Here is a 27848-nt window from a genome sequence, read left to right on the forward strand (position 1 = left end):
CTCAGTCCAGCGCCAACTCTACGACTTCCTCACCTTCACCCACCTTTCCTGATGAGGCTGAGATCTGCTCCCCCTGAAACAAGAACAAAATTTCATTCTTAGTCTTCTTAAGTGGAGGATTCTCTGCATCTCTCTGCATTTTTAAGATGGTTGTTGGGGTTGATTTGCTGTCCAAACATCAATTCTTTTCCCATTCTTTGCCAGCTGGCTATGCTACTCTCATCTCCTGCTCACCGCTGTTATGTGGTGGTTTGGAAACAGCCTTACTCACTGGACTGGACTATCAAAACTGTGGCATGGTTTTGCTCTCCAGCATCTGCTATCATCAATAAAACTTCATTATCCTTGTCGTTGACTTACCTAATATCCTAGACTTTTGGTTTTGTGATCTCTACTCTACCTTAGCAATCTGATACCTGTGTCATTTCCTTTCTCCAAATGCTGGATCTGCTGAAATAATCAACACAGACATTCCCTCTCTGACAAATCTTTTGGTCTTTTTGGTTTGCTGGTTCAAAGACTTCCAACAACCCTGTGCTCTGACAGCACCTGATCTTCCTGTCCAAATTTGTACCTGTCCTCTTCTGTCCACCAGCTTCCTCCTGTCCTTCTCCTCTCTCCTTGGTACCTAATTTTATTCATTGTCTAAAATTTTGACTCTTTAATTGAAACTTTTTGTATATCCATGATGTTATGATGTTATATGAACCCAACCATTCTCCTTTATAGCTTGGGCATAAGCATAAAATTATGCAATTGAAAATTGCACTGACAAAGATAGTTGGAAATGATCACTCTAAGAACTGCTGGCTGAAAACAGGTAAAAGAACAAATAGGATAACCTCTCAGTATCTGTGTTTCAAACCATAATACCCAAAAGTGGGGAGGGGGATAGATGGGGGGGGACAGACAGAGACAGACAGAGATGGGGAAAAACAGGCAAAGCGAGAAAGAAGGAAATTGCCAGCTGTAGAGAGAGGCTTGTGGGGGAAGAGTGACGGGAGGGAAACTAGGGACACAGGTGGTGGGAAATGTACACTCGTGGTGGGATTGGTGTTGGAACACTGTTTGACTGAAATCTGACCATAAATGGCTTTTCAACTCTTTATCTCTTGGTGATTCAATTAAAGAAAGAAGAAAAGAAAATGCATAACTAGACAGGTTGTTATTATGAAAAAAATCAAGGCACTGATTCCAACTGTCATTGAACACTTGCTAGAGACCTTATCAACCTTGTTTGGTTGTTATTTGTTTTTATTTTGGGGCATCACCTGGGTATGCTCAGGCCACTCCAGGCTCCGTGCTCAGAGATCACTGTGCTTGGGTGATGATATGTGGTGCTGTGAGCAAACCAGGATCAGCAGTGTGCCAGGCAGGCGCCTACCCTATACAGTCTCAAGCTTTTAATCCAAGTTTTAAAAGTTAAATTCTGCTGTTCTACTTTAGTGATTGTGAAATCCATTCGTTTTTCCCCTGTGTCATTTTCAGGATGTGTTCTGGCCTCCCAGCTCAAAGCTGTAAAACTTTGACATCTTTCAACCTAAAGAAACTGTCTGGAGCTAAACCCACCCACCCTATCCTCTCCAACCCAATGTTTCATCAAAGGCATAGTTCTTTTGTCTGTGTCAGCTGCTTCCCCTTCCTCAGGTAGCCTTACTCAGATATCTCTAGGCTTTATTTGTCAGTGTTCTTTGTCAACCATATCTTCTCTACTTGGTCTATAGACTCTTTTAAAGGCTCTGTCATATCAGTTCTTTAATTGCACTTTCACTACATTCTCTTTCTAGACAACCTCCTCTCCTTTCTATCTGTGTTATGATATCTGTGTGATGATAACTACCAAGACATTATGGGAAATTATTCCTCCTCCATCCAAGGTGAAACAGTACATCTAACTTTTACCCAGACCTAACTTGCATAATTTAAGGTCACCTCAACCATATGTGAAACATGTAATCGTTTTCATCCCCTCACATATCAATTAAAGTTTCAACTTCTGTATTTTTATGGATTTGAAACCACAAACCACCTAATTGTCTCAAACCAAGAATCTGGTGGTTACCTTCACCTTCTAGTTGTCCTTCACCCATTCTAAATAAATCATATGCAAAGTCTTATTCATTACTCTTTGGTATCTCAAATTACAGTCTTATCTTTATTTCGGTTAGTCTTTGGTCCAACTACTATTACAAATCTTTGAGATAACTTGAGAATATTAGTGGGCTTATTACGTACACTTTTTCTTCTTTCTTTCTTTCTTTCTTTCTTTCTTTCTTTCTTTCTTTCTTTCTGCCTTCTTTGGCTGAGGAATAGAAAAAAAGAAAGTGGCTTACATATAATGTGAAAAATTCACTGAGACTCCTAGATGTAATCAATGTCTCAATTAAAATTTAGAACATTTCTATTATTCAGAAAGTTCTTTTGTATGCTTTTCTAGTCATTCTTTGCCCAAATAATCCTAGACTGGAGCAAGTAGCCTGGGTTATTATACCATAATCTGTTTTGCATTTTTATGTATTTCTAATTACAAAGTATGCTGCCTTGTGTCCAGTATAAGGTTTATAGAATCCCAGGGGCTGGAGCTATATAGTGCAGCTGCCCAGGGTTCAATTTCCAGGACTCCATGTGGTCCCCAAGTCACCACCAGGAGTGGTCCCTGAGCACAGAGCTAGAAGTAAGCTCTGAGCCCCAACACTAAAATGAAAGAAAAGAACATAAAAGTATTTATAGAATTCCATGAATAATTCTTTTGTATCAGGGAGAAGCATTCTATTACAGGGATTTATCACAATTTGTACACTAACCAGTGGATAAATGTTTGGATGAGTTCCAGTTTCTCTAAAGCTGATGTGTATTTTTATACAGTTTGTGTATACATATGCTGTCATATCTTCTAGGGAGAAATACAAATGGAGTTGCTAAGTATGTATGTACATTTAATTTTCTAAGGAATTTGCCACCATCACATTTGCTGCCTATTTATGAGGATTCCAGTGGCTTGCATTCTCACCAACTATAAAATTATTGGACTTTTAGATTTTAACCTTGAACACTTTTTTATTTAAATCAGTTTTATTTCAGAATTTCCAACATTGGCAACTCTTATAAAAGCATCCAAGCACAGGGTACAAGACCGCCAACCGCATCCTCGGGGTGGGCAGGCCCCAGGATCGCTCCCCCCCCCCCCACTGGCGACTCCGCTCCGAGACTCCTGTACAGCACGTAAGCTCAGCTCACCAGCGCCAGGCCACATGACCACACCAACAGATCAGGAGCAGGAGAGGACACACACCATACAGCATTCACAGCAGTTGACAAGGGGGCGGGGCATACCAGTATCGTGTCACTAACACATTCAGCTAACGTTGGTTTGCTAAGAGCAAGACTCACTTCAAGTCTTCCAACAGACGTGTATGTCCTTTGAATGCAAGAAACATTCGTACGTATGTTATCTGCTACCATGGCTCTCCGCACACTCTCGCACCAAAGCCACAGGTTGAGAGACACATCTCGCCCAGTTAAAGAATCTCCATTATGCACCACCAAGTCTCTGCACACGCTCTCCTGTCCTCGCTCATACCAGCGTCTCATGCCCCGGCACCACCATCAATCCCACACAAGGTTTCAGAAGTTCAGACAGCCTTCTGGTTCACAGCACAGCCTTGCCGTCACAGCGTTGATCCGACTCCAGGAAAGAAAGAGTAGCAGATAAAAATGGGACACCCACCGTCAGAGACGAAGCCCGTCGGCGTGGGGACGAGCTCTTGCGTGCGTGGGCAAAGCAGCGGACGAAGCCCCACGGCGCAGTGAGTACAGCACTCCTGTCAGTGAGTGCTTCTTCCACAGACATTTGAAATGAGATGAACTGCAGAGATTAAATGAAGGCTTCATATCGTACTCTCGCATATGAGGGGAGACAAGCGTTAAGAAATTGAACAGAAAGAAAAGAACCAAACATTGCAACACCACGATCTCCAGGGACCTTCCTACGGAGAAAATCTGTATGGTGGGGTTCAAATTAAAATGAGGAGGAAAGAGTGCAGCTCTAACCAATGGGTTCCACTTTGAACATGCAAATAATTCAGGTGACAAGTCCAGGGAGAAAATAATTACAGGAGAAGCCTCTTGATAGCAATTGTGGTGTTGGTTTACCTGTCAGGCTAACAGCAGTTCACTTTCAAACACTCAAGAGTTCAACCCGTTATGTAACAAAACTTAGAAAATTCCTTTAGCTTTTCTTCTTTTTCTAAATGAAAGATGTCAAAAATACTCCTGAATATACTCCACACCGAAAAAAAAACAATTTTGAAAATTCTTAGTGCGTATGTATCTTACAATATATTTACGATGAGTTTAGAAAAATTTGAATTCCCACCAGTCTCTAGCGTCTAACTGACCAGCCCAGCCTACATGCCCCAGCCCAACGACTTTGAGTCCATGCTGGAGCTGAAGTCCATGCATTGAAGCCGCTACCGGAGGCCGCATTGGAGGCCGACCCCCACCCGATGGCGGCGCCTGAGTTGGAGCCGCTGTACGGGTTGTTCCCGGAGCCGAAGGCCTGGTTGGGCTCCCTCTGCATGTTGCCCTGGCTCTGGTTGTTCCCTGACGGGCCCGACTGGTTCTGCTGACTGGCCAACATCCCCATCATGCCCCAGCTGCTCTGCAAGGCGGCCTGGGCCGTGGCCCTCATGGTCGGGTGGATGCTGAAGGCGCCGAAGTTCATCCCGCCCCCCATGTTGCTGCTCTGCTTGTGGCCCAGTCCCGCCCCGCCGCCCCGGCTGTTCCCGAACCCGCCCTGGTTCCCAAAGCCACCTGGATTACCACCAAATCTTCCACTTCTCTCTAACTGCCTATTGCTATTGTGCTTGGGCTCCACATTGCAGATATGCACGCAGAGGATGCCTTTGATGATCAGGTCCTCGCCACACAGGGACTGGGCCACCTGATCATCTGCAAATGTGACGAAGGCAAACGCCCCCCCCCCCCCAAGGGCTTGGGGATGAACACATCGACCACCTCCCCGTACTGGCAGAAGACCTGCCGCAGCTCGTCGGCAGTCAGGTCCTGGGTGCAGCGGCCCACAGACACCTTCCTGCTCCTCAGAGGCTCATCCGGGCTTTGCTTAGAATTTGGAAGTTTGCAGTCACACCACCGTCCATCAATCATGTGTCGCTGGGACATCACCTTCACTTGGGTCTCATACTCCGTGAACCGCACAAAGCCAAACCCTCTTTTGGTGACCAGTCTTGATATCTTTTTTTTTACCTGGACCATGAGGACCTCCCCGAAGGTGCTGAAATACTCCTTGAGGTCCTGCTCGGTGGTCTTCCAGGGCAGGCCGAGCACGATGGGGTCAGACATCTTCTGCACTGCCCTTTTCACCTTCACCGCCGACGAAGCATCAGCCTCCTCCATGTTCCTTTTGTTATCTTTGGGGTAGTTGACCACGTAGACTCGGTTGACCACGTCGGGCGCGTGCAGGATGCCCTCCACCAGGCGCGCGCACGCCGCGCATGCACTCCCACACGGGGTTCCGGTAGCGCAGGCTGCAGACGCCCTGGAACTGCGCCTTGACCATGGACAGCAGCACTGTGCCATCATCCTCGGACGGGATCTAGACGGGCTCGTCGTTCTCGTCCTCCTCCGTGACCCGGATGTACTCGAACATCTTCGCCCGCTCGGCGTCCGCTAGGTCGCTCGGAACACAGGAGGCGGCGCGCGCAATGACAGCGACCACCACCGCTCGCTCTCGCCTCGCACTAACCTTGAACACTTTGATGTATTTATTATTCATGTATTTCTATATTCTTCGTGACGTGACTATTCAAGTATTTTACACATTCTTAAATCGAGCTCTTTGGGTTCACCGATGTCTTCTATTTTTCATAATTTTAAAATTGGATTTAATTGAAATGTCATCTTGTTGTGGGACTAGACATCTATGTTCTTTTGAATACATTAGAAAGGAATTGGTGGGACCAGAGAGATAGATAGCAGGTAAGGCACCCTACTTGCACACGGTCAACTCAGGTTCAATCTCTAGCACCCTATGTAGTTCCCTGAGCACTGTTAGGAGTGATCCCTGAGCCCAGAGCTAGGAGTAACCCCTGAACAGAGCTGGGTGTGGCATCCCACATCAATTAAAAAAAATTGAAAAGGAAAGCAATTGGCAAGAACTAGGCTTAGAAATTAGAAAAGAAAAACATTCACTGAGGAGTTAAAAATACCCCCCCCCCAAAAGACTTAGAACTATATGTTTTGCTGACTGCATTTGGAAGAGATTGATAAGAAAGAAATTGACTTTGATGCCATAGAGAAAAGAGATGAGAGTGACTTCTTAAGTTTCCTTTCTGTCATTTTTTTATAGCCATTTACCCTGATTTACTTTACTGTTTGGACTGATTTTCTTCAATCAACCCAAAGCAGCTGCTTACTTTAGAAAGCAGAAAATGTGGGAAAACATTTCAGTTCCATCATGCAATTAGTAATGACAACAAATCCAGCACTTCTGTCAGGTATGATCCAATGCTGAGGTAAGCTAGCATATGAGCACACTAAACAGAAATGATGGCCACTCAATACCTCGGTTGCAAATCACAATACCCAAAAGGAGAGAGAGAACAAAAGGGAAAGCCCTGTCACAGAGGCAGGGTGGAGATGGGGAGGGGGTGGGAAGGTGGGAGGGGTACTGGGATCATTGGTGGTGGAGAATGGGCACTGGTGGAGGGATGGGTAACCGATCATTGTATGACTGAAATGCAAAAATGAACGTTTATAAGTATGTAACAGTATCTCATGGTGATTCACTAATAATAATAATAATAATAAATTATTGTTCACAATAATTTGATACATGTAATATTCCAACACGAATCCCACCACCATTACACCTACCCACCACCATATTTTGAATGTTTCCACACAGACCCCCAAACCCTGCCCCCAAACCAGGACTAAATAATTTATTTTGTATTGCTTATGAATAATCCTCAGGTGATCTTCTAATTTAAGGTTTTGTTTTGTTGGCAGTGCTTAGGGTTTAGTCTCGGCTTTACTCTCAGGGATTACTCCTGAGGTGGGGACCATATGGGATGCCCAGGATCAAACCCAGGTCGGCCTGGTGAAAGGCAAATGCCTTGCCCGTGGTACTATCGCTCCAGCCATGAACTTTTATTTAACTGTCTTAGAACAACTTCCTGTTTCTCTGTCCCTTCTGGTCATTGTCCAAGAAGGTCTTCTTATTTCTTTTTTTCTTAATTCAAAATATTATTTTTGCCATTTAATTAATTCATTTTGCCTTTGTGCTGTGGTTTACGGATTTGTTCATGATGGTCTGGCAGAGGCATTCAATATTCCAACACCAACCCACCACCATTACATCTTCCCTCCACCATTGTTTCCAATCTTTCCAACCACCCCTTAAGCCTGCCCCTATAGCAGGCCCTCAATCATTCATTTGATATTTCTTTCTATCAATGATTTGCTAAGAGAATGATTAAAAAATATTTCTTTAGGAGAATGTTAGTGAGGAGTGTTGTGTCTCACTTTAAAGTCATTAAGGTTTTGTCAACTCTTTGTGATTTATTTGTGAATCTGAAATAGGCCCACTTTCGGAATGCCGTCTTTTTCACGAAGAATGACAGCTTTGTAATTATTACTTTTGCTCTCCACTATTTACAGTTCCTCATCTCCAAACTCCCCAAACTCTTTGTTTCCCCTTCCTCAGAACTCTTCTTATTTTAAAGAGTTGCTCTTTTCCTGATTGCATCTAAGTTCTTGATTCCACTTTAATATAGACTCTGCCTTCTCTCCACAGGCCCTTTCCCTCCCACATGTCAAACCTGATTAAAAAAAAAATTATTGTGGGCACCATGGTTTACAATACTTACCAGATCTGATTTATGTTGTTGACCAACTGTTTGTGGAGGGATTTGGAATGAAGCCTAAAGAAACAGAGCTCTGGCTACTTGCATAGTGTTCCCACTAGACAGCAGTAGTGTATGGGCTGTAAATGCAAGTTCCTAACCCTTGAAACGGAGTATCAAAAGAGAACACAGAATCCTAGTCAGTGAACACCCCATTCCTTCAATGGCACCCAGAAAGCAGTATAGGGGTGTGAGCACATTTCTTTCTGTAAGGAGACCAATGAAAGACTGGTTATGAGGGTTAGTATGAATGCAAACTGGGTATTGTAGATTTAACAAGAGCCAATAAAAGTGTTGATGACTCCGTCTCAGATTCCTCCACTCCATTAAGTAAGACAATCTTCCGGACATGGAGCTTATTGTCCTATAAAAGTTACAGCATCAGTGGTCTGCTACAACCAGATATAACAGGACGATAGGATTTGTGCACTTCATAGTCTCTTGTAACTTATTTGGCTACGAGATGTAGCCAAATGTTTGTATAGTAATACACAGTATTCTATTGTCTTGATAATAACTTTTGAAATCACTTAGGGTGATTCCTCAATCTCTGCACTTATTTTTCAAAGTTGTTTTGATTACCCTAGGTCCCCTGACTGTTAGAGTGAATTTTAGAATCAGTCTCACAATTTTTGTAGATCAAATCTTATTAGAATTGAGATAGCTTTTGATAGTCATTTTAATGATGTCTTAATAACAACATCTTAATAATGAAAGTGGAAACCTCAGATTCCCCTTGCCAGGTCTTCATTTTAGCTGTCCTCACTCTACATTTTAAATATCCCCACAAATTCCTGGACTCCTTTTGAGAGTGAGAAGTTTATAATTTTCCAAGACCATAAATTCTGACCCAGACCTTGGAAAGACAAGAAAAGAAACAATACCTGGGCATATGGTGAAATATATAAACTAAAATGTCTGAACTAAAGAGACAGTCCCCACCAGCCTAAGTCTGAATAAAAGATGTTAATTTATCTTAACACCACAAATGAGCCCTAAATTAGCAAGACCTCTGTGTGAAACAGGAAACTGCTGGGATTTTGTTTGATAAGAAACAGGAAAACTTGGGACATGTACACTGGTGGAGGGATGGGAGATGGAACATTGTCTGAATGAAACCTGATCAGCGTTTGCAACTGTGTATCTCAGGGTGATTCAACAACAACAAAACAATAAAGGAAAGGAAAACAAAAAAGAAATGCAAAAATCCAGTTTTCCTATGAAAACACCACAAACTCTGCCGTACTTGAAAGTCCTGTACTACATTGCTTCTTGCCTGAGGAGTCTCTCTTCTGTTTTCCTTCCCCCCACACCCCATTCCCTCATTTCTAACCCTGAATCTAAGCACCTTTATTATTCATCTTCATTTAAGAACCTACCTGGGCGGGGTGTGATGGGGGGTGGGAGGGATACTGGGACCTGTGGTGGTGGAAAATGGGCACTGGTTAAGGGATGGGTATTTGATCATTGTATAATTGAAACCCAAGCACAAAAATTTGTTAGTCTACAACTGTACCTCATGGTGATTGCTAATAAAAATTAAAAAAAAATAAAACAACCCACAAAAATATTGCAGGAGGAAAAAAAAAAAGAACCTACCTGGGAACTTTCGATGAACAAAGAGACCACCCATATTTTCTGTTCTGTGAACGTGGTATTTTCTTGTCTTTATAAAATTTTTCCAAGAAAGTAGCTTTATGTTTTATTTTTGTATTTTGTGCCACACCTGGCAGTGCTCGGGGATCACTTTACTCCTGGCTCAGTGCTCAGGGATCACTTCGGTGGGGATCTGGGGACCTTATTAGGTGCTAGCGATGAAACCTGGGTTGATCACATGCAGTGAAAATACCTCACTCTCGGCACTATCTCTCCAGCCCAGACGTTTTATTACTTACTTATTTTTGTGGTGCTGGTATTCATGCCCACTCCTCTTGCATAAAAAGCATGAACTTTTTGATAGAGCTACATCCTTGCTCCTATCACTTTATAATATAAACTTTTTTAGAGGTACAGAAAAGTTGTGAAACTAGGTATGTGGTAGGTTTGCCACGTACATCACACCCAGTCTCTCTTAACACCAACACCTTATGTTTTCAAATACTTAGCAGTATCCACATAATAATTTAGAAAATATTTGCAATGTTTTGCAATACAAAATTTAAGTGTTTTGTCATATTGACTCATTAAATGAGCCAAAAGAGACTGGCAACTAAAATCCCATATACTTCTCCTACATCCTCAATCTTGTTTTTTTCCCCAGTACCCTCTTTCTGACCTAGGATTCAATTCAGGATATTTATGTTAGTGTAGTCATTTAGGTCTCCTTAGACATTACTGGGCTGAGGTCGTGAGCAGGATTCTCTTTGATATATTTTTTGTTCTATTTCAAAGTTATCACCTAAAGTTTCCCAGATAGTGAATTTTATATTACATATGTTAAATACTCTCACACAACCCCACCTAAACATGTGTAGGTCATGTTGGTAATATTTTCTGTCCTCTCAATGCCAATATAAACTTTTGAAATGTATCCATTTCTTGGTTTTAATTTTAGAATGCCAGGAATGAAAGATTAAACTTTTTGTGAACTGATGTATTTTAAGCAAAATCCATCTTATTTGTTGTTTGCTGATTGTTTTAACAGGTGATAATAATTAACATGCAACAAATGAACTCAAGGAAATAGATTGTTAATGTGAGTTATTTTCAATGTTTTTTTCATGACAACTTCTTGGAGGTGGTAACATTTGATCTTAATGCTTAAAAGCAGAAAAACAAAAAGACTTCTGTGAATACAAACACCAAGAAGAAGAAATATGCAGTGCAAATATACTCTAAGAGCTTGCCTGACTAATTCAATAAATATCCAAAGGTCAGGTGACTAGAATGAATTATTCATAGTATACAGAAGCTAAGAGATCTTGATGGAGACTTAACCCGGCCATATCCTATAACTATATAATTTTATAAATTTAGAGGGACGTTTGATTTTTTTCTAAGCATGGTAGAAGACTAACAAGAGTTTAGTTTTCTCTTTTACGAGAAAATATCAGATTTAATGCATTATAGATTTTACTATGTCTTCTCTATGGAAGAAATACAAGACGGAAGCAAGATGTTGGATATAATTATTTATCCATGTTATAGTTAGTACCACGAGGGCTTTTAATGGAGGGATAGCAACAATAGAGATGACAATGAAATAGGCAGTCACCATGAGGCAAATTTTAGGCAAAATTTATTTCCAAACTAAGAAATATTTGGAATGACAAGATATAGTCAGAAAAGGAGAAAAGAGTCTCAGGACAAAGTTAATCCCTGACTGTGCATAGATTTGATGAAAAGAAATCCAGAGTTCCTGGAGCATCTTAGGAAAAATAAAATCTTATATAATCAGCTATCCAAAACAACTCAGGGCATTCTATCTTAGAAATATCTACAATTCCTATTTCTGTGTGTACTATATTCCTTTAATACGACTCTTTTGAGTTATTGTTTTCCTTTTTCTAGAGAAGTCCATGTTCTTCCTTGTATATTCTCTACCATTTATTCCACTTTCTTCTGCTTGAATGCTTTCATTTTTATTTTCTTTCTGTGGTAAAGACAAGGAACTATGCCATGGCTGGAGGTGGGGTCTAACTTTTTTTCTCTGCAAATAACATAACCTATGAGGTTTTTATCTCAGCCTGAAAACCTCAACTTCTCAAAAATCTGGATGAACTCTCAGATTGTGTAGAGTCTCACGTGTACCTTAGCACCTTTGTGTCCATACCAAGTAGGTGCACAGAATACTCATCGTACAAAAAGATGATTTGGTATTACACCTGTTATCAGAGTTCTAACAACAACTGTTCTGTTGAGAGTAGGTATCTATTGCAAGCAATAAACATGGTACACTAATTCCAGAAACTGAATCAATCGTTACAGTCAGAATAAAGGAAGAAGGGAAAGGTGTACCAAGATTACTGAATTCTGGATTAAACATAGTCTAGTTTATCTCATACCAGACACTCTCTAGGACCTCCTAATGCATTACCTTTTTCTCTATATCAAGAAGGCTTACTATCCATCTGGTGTTGGACCTGCAATGAAAAGCAAAGAAAGTGACAGATAAATGGTTTTAGAAGAAACTCCTGAGGAATTTTACAGATTTAATAAGAGCTCAAAATTGTCTATTTTAAGTATAAAACTAGATGGTGCCTGAAAAGTCAGTAGAAAAAAAGTGAAATGGCTGCAGGACCAGAAATGAATTACAGTGTTCAGTGAATAAATTTGATGCTGTTTTTGTTCAGCCAAGATTTTAAAAAGAAAGAAAGAAACACAGCTTTCATCTTGTGACAACTGAAAGCATGCACCTCCATCCATAAAGATTATTTCTTTGTTGAACAGAACTAAATCACAAATTGATCAAGTGTGTCCTTGGGTAAAGGACACTGAACCACAGAGGGTACAGTATCCTTAAGCACAGTCTTAAAATCAGTAAGGAAAGCCCGAGCAATCTATTTTTAAAGAAATCAATTCTCCATAAAAATATAGGGCTTGACACTGAATTGAAAATAAGCCAAAACAAAGATGTAAGGAAAAGAGATAAAGTTATGCAGAAACTTTGCTTTGAGTGTTCATGCTCAAAGCAATCTAGCACATGGCATTTCTCGAATAAGTGGATGATTACAATCTTACAAAATAGAACTTAAATATCTAGTTTCATAAAGGATTTTTTAAAAGATGTTGAAAATCTTTTTTTGTTTTTGTTTTTTTGCTTAAACCCAGTGAGAACTCCTCAGCATGCACATATTTTGCACTCTTTTTTAGAGTAAAATCTAGTGGTTTACATGTTTGGTAGGAGGAAAGACAGCTATGATACCAGACATAATGTTTCATGCAAGAAATTTGGCTTTTCAAGCTCTCGGGGCTTTCATTTACCTTAGGGATCAAGTCCTTACTAAAGTTGCTGACACCATTTCCTCATAGGACATGGTAGTTCTTACATGATTTCCAATTTGTTGGTCATTAAATATAGATCTGATAATGAAGAGAGAGAGAGAAGAGAGTCCTCCCGTTCTTCATCGATTTGCTCGAGCGGGCCCAGTAACATTTCCATTATGAAACTTGTTGTTACTGTGTTTGGCATATCGAATACGTCACGGGGAAGCTTGCGGGGCTGTCTGAGACGGGTGGAGGAATCGAACCTGGCTCGTCCAGGCTGGCTGTGCGAAAGGCAAACGCCCTACCACTGTGCTATTTTATTTGCTAGAAACTAATGATACATTTTAGTTCAGCGTTTATTGGGGGGGGGGGGTTGTTCCTTCTTGTTTGAGGAGAGGGGACACATTTAGCAGTGCTCAGGGGTTCTTTCTGGCTCTGTGCTCAGGAATTGCTTCCAGCAGGGCTCCAGGGACTGTACATGGTGCAGGAAATCAAACCCAGTTGTCCACATGCAAGGAAAATGCCCAACTCACTATCTTATTGCTCAGAATTCTTAGCTCAGTTTTATGCCTTCTTATAACAAAATAAAGTCAACTTAAAATATTTTGTACTTTTGTTGAGATTTTTTCTCATCTATCAAAGGCAAGGTATAAAAATTAAAGGTTTATTCCCCCCCCCTTTTTTTGCTTACTTTCACACTATATTTATATACACTATCTAGTAGTTATCCAATATAGTTTGATACATAAGTACCTAATTCTTATTTTGGAAGATTAAACGCAAGTCCTTTTTAGATATTTTTTTATTAGATGTTCATGTTTTTACCAACACGATTTCATGGCATATGAACAATGGTTTCCACAAGAAAAAGAAAAAGTACTCTATAAAAATATATCATATATTGATTCTATTTGAGAAAAGTTAAGAAACAAAAATAGTTTAGCGGCTGGAGTGATAGCACAGCGGGTAGGGCCTTTGCCTTGCACAAGGCCGACCCGTGTTCAATTCCCAGCACCTCATATGGTCCCCTAAGTACCGCCAAGAGTAATTCCTTAGTGCAGAGCCAGGAGTAACTCCTGTGCATTGCTGGGTGTAATAAAAAAGCAAAAAAAGAAAAAGCTAAAATTATAGTAGAAAATATTACAAACTATGGGGCTGGAGCAATAGCACAGGGGGTAGGGCGTTTGCCTTGCACACAGCCAACATGGTCGACACAGGTTCGATTCCCAGCATCCCATATGGTCCCCCGAGCACCGCCAGGAGTAACCCCTGAGCATCGCCGGGTGTGACCCAAAAAGCAAAAAAAAAAAAAAAATTACAAACTATACAGTTTCAATTTCAAAGAATTTTGATGCCATTTTTGTCTTTTAAAATCAGACAGGATTTCACTCAGCTACTTCGCAGAACTTAGAGAAAACTGATACTATCTGAATACTGAAATCTGCTACTAACCAATTTAGTTATCTTTTTGAATATTAGCACTGTCTTTTTATTGTTCATTGATTTGCTCAAGTGGGCACCAGTAATGTCTCTATTGTGATACTTGTTGTTACTGTTTTTGGCATATCAAATATGTGATGGGGAGCTTGCCAGGCTTTGCCCTGAGGGTGGGATACTCTTGGTAGCTTGCCTCGCTCTTCGAGAGAGATGGAGAAATCAAACCCAGGTTGGCCACATGCAAGGCAAATGCCCTACCTACTGTGCTATCACTCCAGTCCCTAGAATTTATTTTTGTTTCTTAACTTTTCTCAAATAAAATCAATACATAAGATATTTTGATCTTTTTGAACCTTTTTGAATATTAGATTTTAAAACTAAATTCAGCTTTTTTCCTTGTGAAGTCTTCACAAATGTGCTACTTAGCAAATCATGTTTTATATTAAAGAATGATTTATAGTTTTAGTTCTGCCAAATATTAAGTGTGAAATGTTAAAAGAGCACTTAAACTTTTTAGCTTTAGTTTCTTTAGTTAGTATGTTTTCAACAATTTTCAATATGATTTAAAACTAGATATTTTTAACTATTATTATAAAGTTACAGGAAATTACTATGCTATGTCTAATATTTTGTGAAAAACATACAAAAATAATTATAGAACTACATCAGTGGTGTTATTAGCAGAACTTTATTTAAGAGATAATTGCTGTCTACAAAACATTAAATGAATAAAATGCTATATTTTCTCCTAATAGGATTTGATTTTTATTAATTACGCTAACATTTTGCTTTTATTAAAAACACCATGATTTACAATGTTATTCATTATACAGTTTTTTCAGTCATTTACTGTTTCAACACCACCAATGTGATCTTCCCTCCACCAATGTTCCCATTTTCCCTCCAAATTCCAACTTGCCCTCTTAGGCACAAAGTAAATTTACTTTATATTATTTGTTCCAATAAAACTTTAAGAAATGGCAACTAGAATGATCCGAAAATATATCAGTAAGAGCCAAATTTGTGATTGCTAGATGATTTTAAATTATGTAAGCAAAGAAAATAAACCCTTTAATACAATGTAATAAAATTATTCTTCTCATTTGCATAAGTAAGTTTTCAACTCTGAAATCAAGATAGATTGCATTAAATTTTATTTTGTATTTGGATAACATTATGGTAATAATCATTCCTTACCTATCATGAATAAAGCTTTTAAAGAAATTTTGTGCTAATACATTTTGGAGTTTGCATGAAATAGGAAAGGCTTACTTACATAACTTCCACCCCCTACATCTTCTTTAAGTTTGTAGTTTATAAACTTGTTCATGATGATTTCTTAAAGACTTTCACCACAATTTTCTTCTTCTCTCTACCATTGTTGCCAATTTTTCCAACCACCCCTCAAGCCTACCTCCATAAGAGGCCCACAATAATTTATTTTATATTGGTTGTTATCAATAATTTGCTAACATAATGATCAAAAAATATTTCCTTAGAAGACAGTGTAAATTGTAATTATTCACCATGGAGACATTAAGTTCTTGTATGAGGGATTTCTAAAATGTTACAGCTTTCTGTTTGGATAGTCCACATTGGTTGCTTTCTATGTTATGTCTATCCAATCTGGAGAGCTACTACTGGAATATTAGTAACGGAGAGTTTGGAGATGTCACTCTAGGAAGTTCAGAATTTTTAACTGGGCGACAGAGCTGGAGTTAAAGTTTTTAACTGGGCAGCAGCTTTGAAGTGTGGACCTGACTGCCTGGACTTCTGGAAGTACAGGGGGATGAGTGAAGGTAGCCCATCCTGACCCTGAGAAAGTCAGGAGATTTCAGTCACAAATACCCACATACCCAAATTTTCAGCAGGGTGATTTTTCTGCGTGAGACTTGGTCCAGAGACGATGGAGTCCGGTCAGAGAAACGGCAGCAATTTTGCAGCATGGGAGCAAGTGGCTCCCAGGGCTCTGTTTGGGTGGGTCCTGGGCTAATCCACCCCTCTCCAAGGATTTGATTTTTCAAAGAAACACTTTTATCTTTTTAAAGTCCCAGGTGAAACAGATATTACAAAAGGAAATTTGAAAGAAGTAGGTCAATACAATAATATTTACTTTCAAGATAAAATGCACAATCCACATATAAGATCAGATATTTTCCTCTAAAAATAACTCATTTTAAAAGGGCACAGTGTAAATGTAAACTCAGTCTAATTTCCATATTTAATAAAAATGGTATTGACAAAATCAGTTCGTGACACTTTTGGAATGAAACCTCGATCTCTGATAGTCATTTGCTCCTCACGATATGTTAATAAGAGAAATAGTGCAGTTATTAACACTTTGACTTGACAGATGAGGCCCACAAAAGTAAGAAAAGTTAAGTGCATTTTTAAGGACTTACAAGTAACACAGAAGTACCAATTATTTTACATATGCCTCATTGTGTTCCTGGACTTTCCCTGGATTCAAGAAATGTAGTTTAAGAATAGAAATCAGGGGCAGAGAGAAAGTACAGGCGTTATGATGCATTTCTTGCACATTTTGATCCTAAGCACTAATTGAAGTCCCAAAGGAAGCTCTGAGTGTAATTCTGGATGCCTACCTAGGTCCACTAAGTGTGGAACTGCAGGTCTTCATTACTACTAGGGTCATACAGGTAATCACCTTCATGTCAGTGTCTGAGATTCCCACATCCATAGATCAACACATTGAACTGCTCACTCATTTGACTAGGTATTCTGCTCAATTAAATTAAGAAAGTCTATCACTAACATTTATAAATCTCATAAATTCTGCCACTTTAAGTGTATGGGTTCCAATAAAAATTAAGAAAATAAAGTTATTGATCACTTGATCACTTGATTCCCTGTTACTCATAAATTTGCTCGAGCAGGCGCCAGGAACGTCTCCATTCATCCCTGTTGCGTGCTAGTATAGCCCAATGGCGTCTGCCAGTTCTAGGAACATGAAGAGCCTCAAACTGATCGTTCAGGGTCTTGACGAAAACGTCTGATCATCTCGTAGGTGGGCATCCACGTGATCTTTTGACGTCCCATGGAATCCAGTCAGTAATGGCTCTAGTCCAGAGGTCGTCTCCAAACCTCATTATGTGTCCAGCCCATCTGATTTTTGATGCCTTGGCAAATGAGACAGCATCCCTGATTCTTGAGCGTTGATGGAGATCAGAACTCCAGATTCTCTCATTTGAGTGAAGCATGATACTCCAAACATAGCTCTTTTGATTCTTCTTTGAGATACCTGAATAGTGTTCTCATCCTGTTTTCGGAGGGCCCAGGTCTCTGAGGCATATGTTAATGCAGGAAAAACAGTGCAATCGAAGAGATGTGCTCGGAGCTGGAGGTTCTTTGTCCTCTTAGTTATTTCTTCAACACTCTTGAAGGCATTCCAAGCTGCTCTCTTCCTCCTGTGTAACTCAGGTGCCAGGTGATTCATCATGTTGACTTCTCGACCTAGGTATATATAACTGTTGCATTCAGAGATGGTCATTCTGTTGAGAGTGAATGAAATATCGAGAACAAGACTGTTTTTAGAAAACTTAAGAAAAAGTCAGTATACATTTTTTATGCAACTTAATTTATGGAAATAATGCAGTATTGATGATTTTTTTTCTTTTTGTGTCACACCCAGTGATGCTCAGGGTTACTTCTGGCTCTGCATTCAGAAATTACTCTTGGTGGTGCTGGGGAGACCATATGGGATGCCACGGATCAAACTCAGGTCAGCCATGTCAAGGCAAATGCCCTACTCGCTGTACTATTGGTCTGGTCCCACAGTACTGATGAAAGTTAAGTGTTATTTTCTCTTTAGCTTTTGCATAATATTTTTGTCACATTGTTATTTTTCTTAAAATATATTAAATCACCATGTCTTACAAAATTATTCATAATTTACTTTCAGTTCCTCTATGTACCTTATGGACTATTGTTTGATAATGAGGTCTTTAATCCATTTGAATCTGAATTTTGTGCAAAGTGTTAGAAAGGGATTCTGAGTTTACTGGGTTTTTTTTTTTTTTTGCATATGGCTGACCAGTTTTACCAAAATCATTTATTGAAGAGGATTTCCTTGTTCTATTTTATGCTTTTCACTCCTTTTTCAAAAATTAACTGATTTTGTACCTGAGGATCTGTCTCTACATTTTAAATATTATTCCATTGATCTGAGAGTCTGTTTTTATTCCAGTACCAAACTGTTTTAATTACTACCATTTGTAGTACAGTTTGATATTGTGGTATATATATTGTCATATATCTTGAATCTATACAAAGTTTTGAGGACTATTGTCATTTTGCTCCCCATCCAAGAGCAGGGGGTGTGCTTCCATTTCTCCAAGTATACTTTTATTTCTCTAACTAACGTCTTGTGTCATGTCATTTTCTTTGAATAGGTCTTTAACCTCTCTTTTTAAGCTGATTCCTATGTATTTGGTACTTATTTTTCTCAGACACGAGCGATAGCACAGCGGTAGGGCATTTGCCTTACACGCAGCCAACATGGCCGACCCGAGTTCGATTCCTCCACCCCTCTCGGAGAGCCCGGCCAGCTACAGAGAGTATCTCGCCCACAGGGCAGAGCCTGGCAAGCTCCCTGTGACGTATTCAATATGCCAGACACAGTAACAACAAAGTCTCCAATGGAGACGTTACTGGGCCCGCTCAAGCAAATCGATGATCAGCGGGAGGGCCTTTACTGTAAAAATTATTTTGAAAAAAATCTCTCCTTTGTGTTTCTCTATTCGCATATGGAAAGCTGTGAACTTTACATGCTGATTTCATAATCTGCCACTTTACTATGCAAATTTATCATTTCCAGGACATTTTTAAAGAGTTGTTAGGGCTTTCTAAGTATAGTTTATTTTTGTTATTTGTGAGAGCTTGACTTCTTTTTCTATCTGGGTGTCCTTTTTTATTCTTGCCTAATTTCTCTGGTGAGGACTTCCAATACTAAGCTGAGCACTACTGGTAAGAGTGGGTAATCTTATCGTGTGACTGATCTTAAACCTGTTCTTCATTAGAGTATAAAGTTCACTATGGGCTTATGGTAAACGGCTTTACCTATGGGAAGGAAAGTCCATCCATGAAGTTAAGTATGATTCCTTCAAATATGAATGAGAATCTGGCTAGGTAAAGTATTCTTAGTGAGGCATTCATTTCATTAAATTTTTAACTATATCCCACCACTGACCTCAGGCCTGGAGAATTTCATACGAAAAATCTGCTGTAAATCTAAAGTATGATTATTTGTATGTAATTTCCTTCTTTGATCTTGCTGCTTTCAGGGTTGTGTCTATCTATGATATTTGATGTTCTTATTAGGATATGTCTTGAGATCTTTTCATTGGGATTTCTTTTAAGTGGCACCCTTTGGGCTTCTTGGATCTGGATTCCTGGCTTTTCCAGCTTTGGGAACTTTTCAGCGATGATTTCTTGAACTGTTATTACTTTCATTGGAGTTGCCTGCTTGTTACTCTGGGACTCCAATGATTCTTTTGCTGTTCCTCTTGAATTCATCCCATTCATCTCTTACTTGGGGCTGGAGTGATAGCACAGCTGGTAGGGCGTTTGCTTTGCATGCGGCTGACCCAGGTTCATTTCCTGCCTCCATCTCGGAGAGCTCAGCAAGCTACAGAGAGCATCCCACCTTCATGAACTTCATCTTCATGAACCACATCTTGAACTGAAAGTTACCTTTTGCCTGCTAACACTTGGTGTAAAAAAGATCCTTCATCTCCACTCTATGCTGCATTGGTGCTCTCACCAAAGGTACAGTCATGAAGGTGAATATGAGCAAGTTGGGCCTTGTCACAGAGGGAGGCAAGGGTATTTGGGAAAAACATGTCCAGGTTACCAACAATCCTGAAAATGCACTCTTACTGGTTTGACAGTAACTTCATACAAATAACTCCTTATAATTATGAAAGACTGCATACCACTGAGGAGAGCCACCATTGACTAACAAAATGCCTAATATGTATGCAGTCATCAAGAAAAATGCATATGATGTTGCACAAAACATTAAAGTAAGTGATCGTGTTTTTTTTTTCCAAAGAGCATTAATGGTAAGGTAGTTAAGGTTCTTGCCTTACATGCTGCTGATCCTCGCTTGATTCCCCACACCCCATATAGTCCCTGAAGTCCAGCCAGGAGTGATCCCTAAAAGCAGAATCAGGAGTTAGCCCTGAGTACAGCCTGGTGTGGCCCAAGTACAAAAACTAAAATAAAATAAGAGCACTGATAGAATGCTAAAATATATAAAACATATGTTAGTAATATATCAATAATTTGATGCATATTAAGATTTTAACATTGAAAATCAATAAACGCAAGTTAGTACTTTCAGATTTTCTAAATTAATTCTAAACTCCATGTACCATTGTCTTCACTTTTTTAATTTCTAAGTCTACTTTTTAACACTTATTTTATTATCTTTTCCTCAGAATACTTCCAGTGGACTAGCCTTGAAGTTATTATTATCATAGGTCCTTTTTATTTATAGAGGTTAAGGGAACTCTAATTTTACCCACATTTTAATAAATGCTATACTCAATTTTTATGCTTTGAAAGAATGATGTTCCATGAACTCTCATGGAAAAGTCACACATTCCTACCCAGCTGCTTTTGGGTTCAGCTTCCTAACCAGCCTGTACTGACTGTTGATGTTCTCTGCAATCTTAAGTTTGTTCCTAATAATAGTGGTAGGTAGTTAGTGGGAACTTTAAGAGACTATTGTAAACATTAAAGCACACACAGACCTCTTTGGGGGTCCTCTCTTAATGGAGTTTTCAACATCAAGTCGCACAAGATAGATGTATTTTTGACTCTAAGATTTTCCGTGGATGTGTGCTTGTGGTTGTGTGTGTATGTGTGTGTGTGCGCGCACCCGGGTGTGTGAGTGCACGCATGCGCGTATGGCCATTAATTCAGGAGAATCTTCAGACGCACTGAAACTGTTTGCCAAGATCTCTAACAAAGCATCAATTGATGTTATAAGCAACCTTGAGTAACAGAAGAATTTACATCACATCTTTCATGGTTCATAAGGAACCTCTTGTGATTTAAATGGTTTCATCAGAGAAAGCACCATTTGGGTAAGATTTAGAAAGAAGTTTGTCTTGGGAATGCTCAGTAATATTTGGTGGGAAGAAGAAGAGGGGGGTGCAATACTTAAAATACTGGTGAATTTCAGCTATTGGGTTCTATCTTATGGGAATCGTTTGTTAGTTTCAGAGGTCACAATTACCAGCAAATTTCTCACTGTTTCAGTTCAGTCTTTTTCCCGTAGCGGTCCTTCCTTCTCCACCCTTTTAAGCTGCTTGGCACTGGCACTTCCCGGTTTGCCATCCCAAACTTTCCCTGGCAAGCAAGGACTCCAGGCCACCAGCAGTTCAATTATCCTCCTGGTTGCAGCACAGGTGTCCATGTCCTTCTTTGAGCTCTGGAGCTTCCAAAAAGACAAAAACAAAAACAAAAAAACCCAAAAACCAAAAAAACAAAAACAAAACTTTCTCCTTCCTCTGGGCTTCTGCTAGCAAGTGTATCCGTGGAGTTAGCAATCTCAGCTGAGAGTGACCCTTTCTCCTGGCGCGATCCCCACCACTCCCACCGGCCCTCAGGATCCGCAGAGCCCTCCCCTGTCCTGCGCTCGGTTCCAGTTATCTGGCCGAGGAGATGCGGGGTCCACCTGGAGGCTGTGCCGCCGCCTCCGCCCGCGCGGCGTTCCCCCCATGAGCGCTGGATTATTCCTGTCTTTGAGCATGGCAGATTTCCACCAGATGACATCATGGGAGCCGAGTGAGTGCGGGCTCCGAGAGCGGGACTGAGAAGGGGAGGGGGAGGCGGGGAGGGGAAAGGGCTGGGAAGCTGAGCCCCAGCCGGGCTGCCTGCCACCCAGCTGCACAGCCGCGAGCTCGCAGAGCGCTCCGCCGGCAACTGACAAAGGATGGGGAGATGCCAGCGCTCGGGGCTGCTGGCTGCACGCCTGCAGGCGGCCGCCTGAGCGACTTCGCCCTCCGCGGGTGAGTGACGGCCCTGCGCCTTCCGGCCTGGCAGTGAGCCCGCACCCCCGGGCCGGGTGTCCCGGCAGGTGTGTCCCCGAACCCGCGAAGCTAGAGCTCTAGAGCGCTGCTGGAGCACCAGCCCCAGCAGCAGGTGCCTTTGCTGGCGGGTCCAGAGAGGAGGGGATGCTCTGGGAGCCTCCTGCCCTGGCTAGTTACCTTTGTTGCATCCCAGCGCCCGCTCCGCGCGCGCGAGTCCTTTCTGGTGGATGCCCAGTGCGAGGCGCGCTGTTTACAGCAGCTCCACACTAGTCACAGAGCCGCACCCCTCGGAAAGCGCGGCATCAGTGACAGCCCCTTGGACAGGCTTGCGAGGTACTGGTGCGGGCTGGAAGGGGACCCGCACGTATGATCCAGGGTTGTCCTGGGGGCCGGGCCAGGGGAGGCGCTGTGTACCAGCCGGGCAACCTTTGTCTTGGATTTAGCGCTGCTGCGCTCCAACCTGAGTCAGGTTTTCTCTTAACTGTGGAGTGGAATCTTATTGAGGCTCAAGCAAGCTTGGGCAAGAGATAATTGGTTTTCTGCTCCAGGAGGGACTGAGAGCCGGGGACTTAAAATAGGAGAAGGGTGCTGCGCGCAAAGGTGAGTGTGACAGCTATCCCGGTGTAGAGCGAACTTCTTCAACTCCAGAAGGTGTCATGACCCACGGAGGCAGAGAGGCACCCAAGTTCTGTTACCCAATGGTATGGGTAGGGGGCAGCTTAGCGAGACTCACTCTCAGTCTTGTTTTCGAAGCTTTGGTTTTAAGGATTATTGTGGCAGGTGAATGGAGTTAGGGAGACTAGTGTCTTCCTGGCAAACCCTTTTTAATTAAGTATTTCAGAAGAGATTCGCTTGCTTAACGTTTCTGAGATGGGTGTGTGGTCTATTGTGCAGCATTGTGGACAGAGAAGAGATTCAAACCTTGCTCTAGCATCTTACTTATTAGAGTTTCATTCTTCGTAAGTGTTAGGAACCCGATACTCCTGCTCCTCCCTTTCTACCCTCCTTTAGTTTCTGCTATCTGGAAAGAGTTCTTTCTACTCTAAGATCCCAGAGAAGTGCCAATATTTATAGGAGTGTTTTGTTTGAATATCGATTTATTTCCAAAAGAAACATTTTATGAAAAAAAAAGACGCACGAAAATGTAACTTTGCTAAATTGAAGTTTGCTTTTTTGCGTTATTTGCTTTTATTGACTTTAATTGAAAATATTTAAATTTTAAGGTATTTTATAATTATGATAATTATGAATTTAGTGTCTCATAAATCATTTCTAAATGCTAAGCTGATTTTTGGTGTAAAATCATGCTGCCGGTTCAGTATCTAGCAATGCTAGAGAATAAGAGAGACACAGAAATCGGTTATAAATTCAGAGGAGTGCTTTATTTTAGAAAAACAGAAAAGTTTCTTTTGCTTGTTTAATTTTGTTTTGGGGGTACACACAGTTGTGCTTAGGGCCTTAGTCCTGGCTTTGCACTAGAGGTCACTCCTGGCAGAACTCTGGGACACCATATGTAGTACTTGGGATAAAACCGTGGTCAGCTGAATGCTGGCCAATCCCCTTATCCATGTATTATTTCTCTGGCCGCAGAAAACAATTTTTTTTCTATTTTTCTTAAAGATCAACAATCTTAATGATTTTTTTTCTAAAGTAGAAATATGAAAGTAAATTTCTCTGGTCAGGGATTAGGCACTGTTTTTCTGACAAAATTTGAGGTCTTTTCAGAACTCACATGTTGAAAAATTAGAGAAATAAGAAATGTGAAATATGAAAAAGGAAGTAGGTAAGAAAATTCGGTGGTTTAACTAAATGTCAGTGGTAGATCTAAAATGTGTTTAGTGGAGGTCATATTAGTTTGTTTTGGGAATAGTTCATGTTAAGTTTTACAGGCTTAGCCTCTTCTTCCAGGAAGTAGATGATTACATCTTTGATTTTGTTATATTGTTGTATGTTGTTATATGCTGTAATCTTGTTAAAATTATGTTGTATATTACATTGAGAATGCAGTGGTCTGATTACAGAGAACTTCTCTTTATTTAGGACTTAAAAGGTTATCAGCAAATTTTTCTTTTGCAATTCAGGATAATTTCTCATTCTTTTTCTCTTGAATCTTTATCACAAAGGTATTTATGTGTTTTCTTTTTTACTTTATTACATTAATTTCTTTATAATGATGTTTAAGGAATTGCATTGCAGGCTGTTGAGAACCTGTTGCTTATGTTGGCTGTTCTCTACAAATGCTATAATACCAAATCTCTTTTGAAAATGAATTTTTGTCTGATGATGTGTTACAAGATGAAGTGGCCAGCATCCCCATCATGCCCCAGCTGCTCTGCAGGGTGGCCTGGGTCGTGGCCCTCATGGCCAGGTGGACGCTGAAGGCGCCGAAGTTCATCCCGCCCCCCATGTTGCTGCTCTGGTTGTGGCCCAGCCCCGCCCCGCCGCCCCAGCTGTTCCCGAACCCGCCCTGGTTCCCAAAGCCACCCGGATTACCACCAAATCTTCCACTTCTCTCTAACTGCCTATTGCTATTGTGCTTGGGCTCCGCGTTGCAGATATGCACGCTGATGATGCCTTTGATGATCAGGTCCTCGCCACACAGGGACTGGGCCACCTGATCATCTGCAAATGTGACGAAGGCAAACCCCCCCCCCCCCAAGGGCTTGGGGATGAACACATCCACCACCTCCCCGTACTGGCAGAAGAACTGCCGCAGCTTGTCGGCAGTGAGGTCCTGGGTGCAGCGGCCCACAGACACCTTCCTGCTCCTCAGAGGCTCATCCGGGCTTTGCTTAGAATTTGGAAGTTTGCAGTCACACCACCGTCCATCAATCATGTGTCGCTGGGACATCACCTTCACTTGGGTCTCATACTCTGTGAACCGCACAAAGCCAAACCCTCTTTTGGTGATCAGTCTTGATATCTTTTATTTTACCTGGACCATGAGGACCTCCCCGAAGGTGCTGAAATACTCCTTGAGGTCCTGCTCGGTGGTCTTCCAGGGCAGGCCGAGCACGATGGGGTCAGACGTCTTCTGCACTGCCCTTTTCACCTTCACCGCCGACGAAGCATCAGCCTCCTCCATGTTCCTTTTGTCATGTTTGGGGTAGTTGACCACTTAGACCCGGTTGCCCCAGCCCGCGTCGGGCGCGTGCAGGATGCCCTCCACCAGGCGCGCGCACGCCGCGCATGCACTCCCACACGGGGTTCCGGTAGCGCAGGCTGCAGACGCCCTGGAACTGCGCCTTGACCATGGACAGCAGCACTGTGCCATCATCCTCGGACGGGATCTAGACGGGCTCGTCGTTCTAGTCCTCCTCCGTGACCCGGATGTACTCGAACATCTTCGCCCGCTCGGCGTCCGCTAGGTCGCTCGGAACACAGGAGGCGGCGCGCGCAACCACAGCGCCCATGACCGCTCGCTCTCGGCTCGCACTAACCTTGAACACTTTGATGTATTTATTATTCATGTATTTCTATATTCTTCGTGACGTGACTATTCAAGTATTTTACACATTCTTAAATCGAGCTCTTTGGGTTCACCGATGTCTTCTATTTTGCATAATTTTTAAATTGGATTTAATTGAAATGTCATCTTGTTGTGGGACTAGACATCTATGTTCTTTTGAATACATTAGAAAGGAATTGGTGGGACCAGAGAGATAGACAGCAGGTAAGGCACCCTACTTGCACACGGTCAACTCAGGTTCAATCTCTAGCACCCTATATAGTTCCCTGAGCCCTGTTAGGAGTGATCCCTGAGCCCAGAGCTAGGAGTAACCCCTGAACAGAGCTGGGTGTGGCATCCCACCTCAATTAAAAAAAATTGAAAAGGAAAGCAATTGGCAAGAACTAGGCTTAGAATTTAGAAAAGAAAAACATTCACTGAGGAGTTAAAAATACCCCCCCCCCCCCAAAGAATTAGAACTATATGTTTTGCTGACTGCATTTGGAAGAGATTGATAAGAAAGAAATTGACTTTGATGCCATAGAGAAAAGAGATGAGAGTGACTTCTTAAGTTTCCTTTCTGTCATTTTTTTATAGCCATTTACCCTGATTTACTTTACTGTTTGGACTGATTTTCTTCAATCAACCCAAAGCAGCTGCTTACTTTAGAAAGCAGAAAATGTGGGAAAACATTTCAGTTCCATCATGCAATTAGTAATGACAACAAATCCAGCACTTCTGTCAGGTATGATCCAATGCTGAGGTAAGCTAGCATATGAGCACACTAAACAGAAATGATGGCCACTCAATACCTCGGTTGCAAATCACAATACCCAAAAGGAGAGAGAGAACAAAAGGGAAAGCCCTGTCACAGAGGCAGGGTGGAGAGTGGGAGGGGGTGGGAAGGTGGGAGGGGTACTGGGATCATTGGTGGTGGAGAATGGGCACTGGTGGAGGGATGGGTAACCGATCATTGTATGACTGAAATGCAAAAATGAACGTTTATAAGTATGTAACAGTATCTCATGGTGATTCACTAATAATAATAATAATAATAATAATAATAATAATAATAATGAATGGCTTCTTCTTCCTGGGTCTCCTGTGCTCATTTCAAGAACAGTATATTTTTCAGGTCTTAAAGTTTGAATAGCGGGATGTCAAGTGACCAAGTGAAAGAATTTCATGAGTGCTCCATGAAATTCTTTATGACATCTCTGCTGAGAATGGTGTCTATTGTTTTCCAAACATGCTGTCTCCTTCACTTTCTTCATTTCATACCATTTTCATCCTCAGTATGAAGAGGATCTTTTGGTAACTTGGAATTATGCTATGGAGTGATCCTAGTCAGCAAGAAAGGTTGAGTTCGCCCCCCCCCCCCCGTGCCCCTCCCAGCCCCCCTCACCATCCATTTTATATAGGAGCTCCCTTTTTTAAAAAAATTAATTAATTAATTGATTAAGTTTTATTTTTTAATGAATCACCATGAGATACAGTTAGACTTACAAACTTTTGTGCTTATGTTTCAGTCATACAAAGATCGAGTACCCATCCCTCCACCAAGTGCCCATTCTCCACCACCAATGTTCCCAGTATCCTTCCCACCAACCCCCCTGGTCTCCCCCCCAACCCCCAATCCCCCTCCCACCCTTTCCGCTTCCACGGCCTCTGTGGCAGGTGGATCCCCTTTCTCTCTCTCTCTCTCTCTCTCTCTCTCTCTCTCTCTCTCTCCCCCCCCCCCTTTCGGGCGTTGTAGTTTGCAATGCAGGTATTAAGTGGTCATCATGTTCGGTCTATAGTCTACTTTCAGCACACATTTCCCATCCCGAGCGGGTCCTTCAAGCATCCTTTACTTGCTGGTCCCTTCTCTATATGAGCTGCCTTTTAGGAGCTCCTCTTTGAAGAATATAAAGGTCCTTTGCTAAAAATATAAAAAGCATTATCCAATGGGATTTTCTAGATGAAATATAGGAACGAAAGAGAATGAAGCTAGCAAACTGAAGTTCGAAAAGAAGGATCCTAGAGTTATCATGGGCAAGTATTACCTAAATAGGC

At 41.4% G+C, this 27848-nt stretch overlaps 2 pseudogenes; both read right to left on the reverse strand.

The window, feature by feature from the left end:
* Positions 1-4406: 4406 nt before the first annotated feature.
* LOC130020417 (TAR DNA-binding protein 43-like) lies at positions 4407-5668 on the reverse strand (annotated as a pseudogene).
* Positions 5669-24560: 18892 nt separating this feature from the next.
* Positions 24561-25689, reverse strand: LOC130020484 (TAR DNA-binding protein 43-like; annotated as a pseudogene).
* Between the last annotated feature and the right edge of the window lie 2159 nt (positions 25690-27848).

The sequence above is a fragment of the Sorex fumeus genome, unplaced genomic scaffold (genome assembly GCF_029834395.1).
Source record: "Sorex fumeus unplaced genomic scaffold, SorFum_2.1 ptg000012l, whole genome shotgun sequence".
Classification (NCBI taxonomy): Eukaryota; Metazoa; Chordata; class Mammalia; order Eulipotyphla; family Soricidae; genus Sorex; species Sorex fumeus.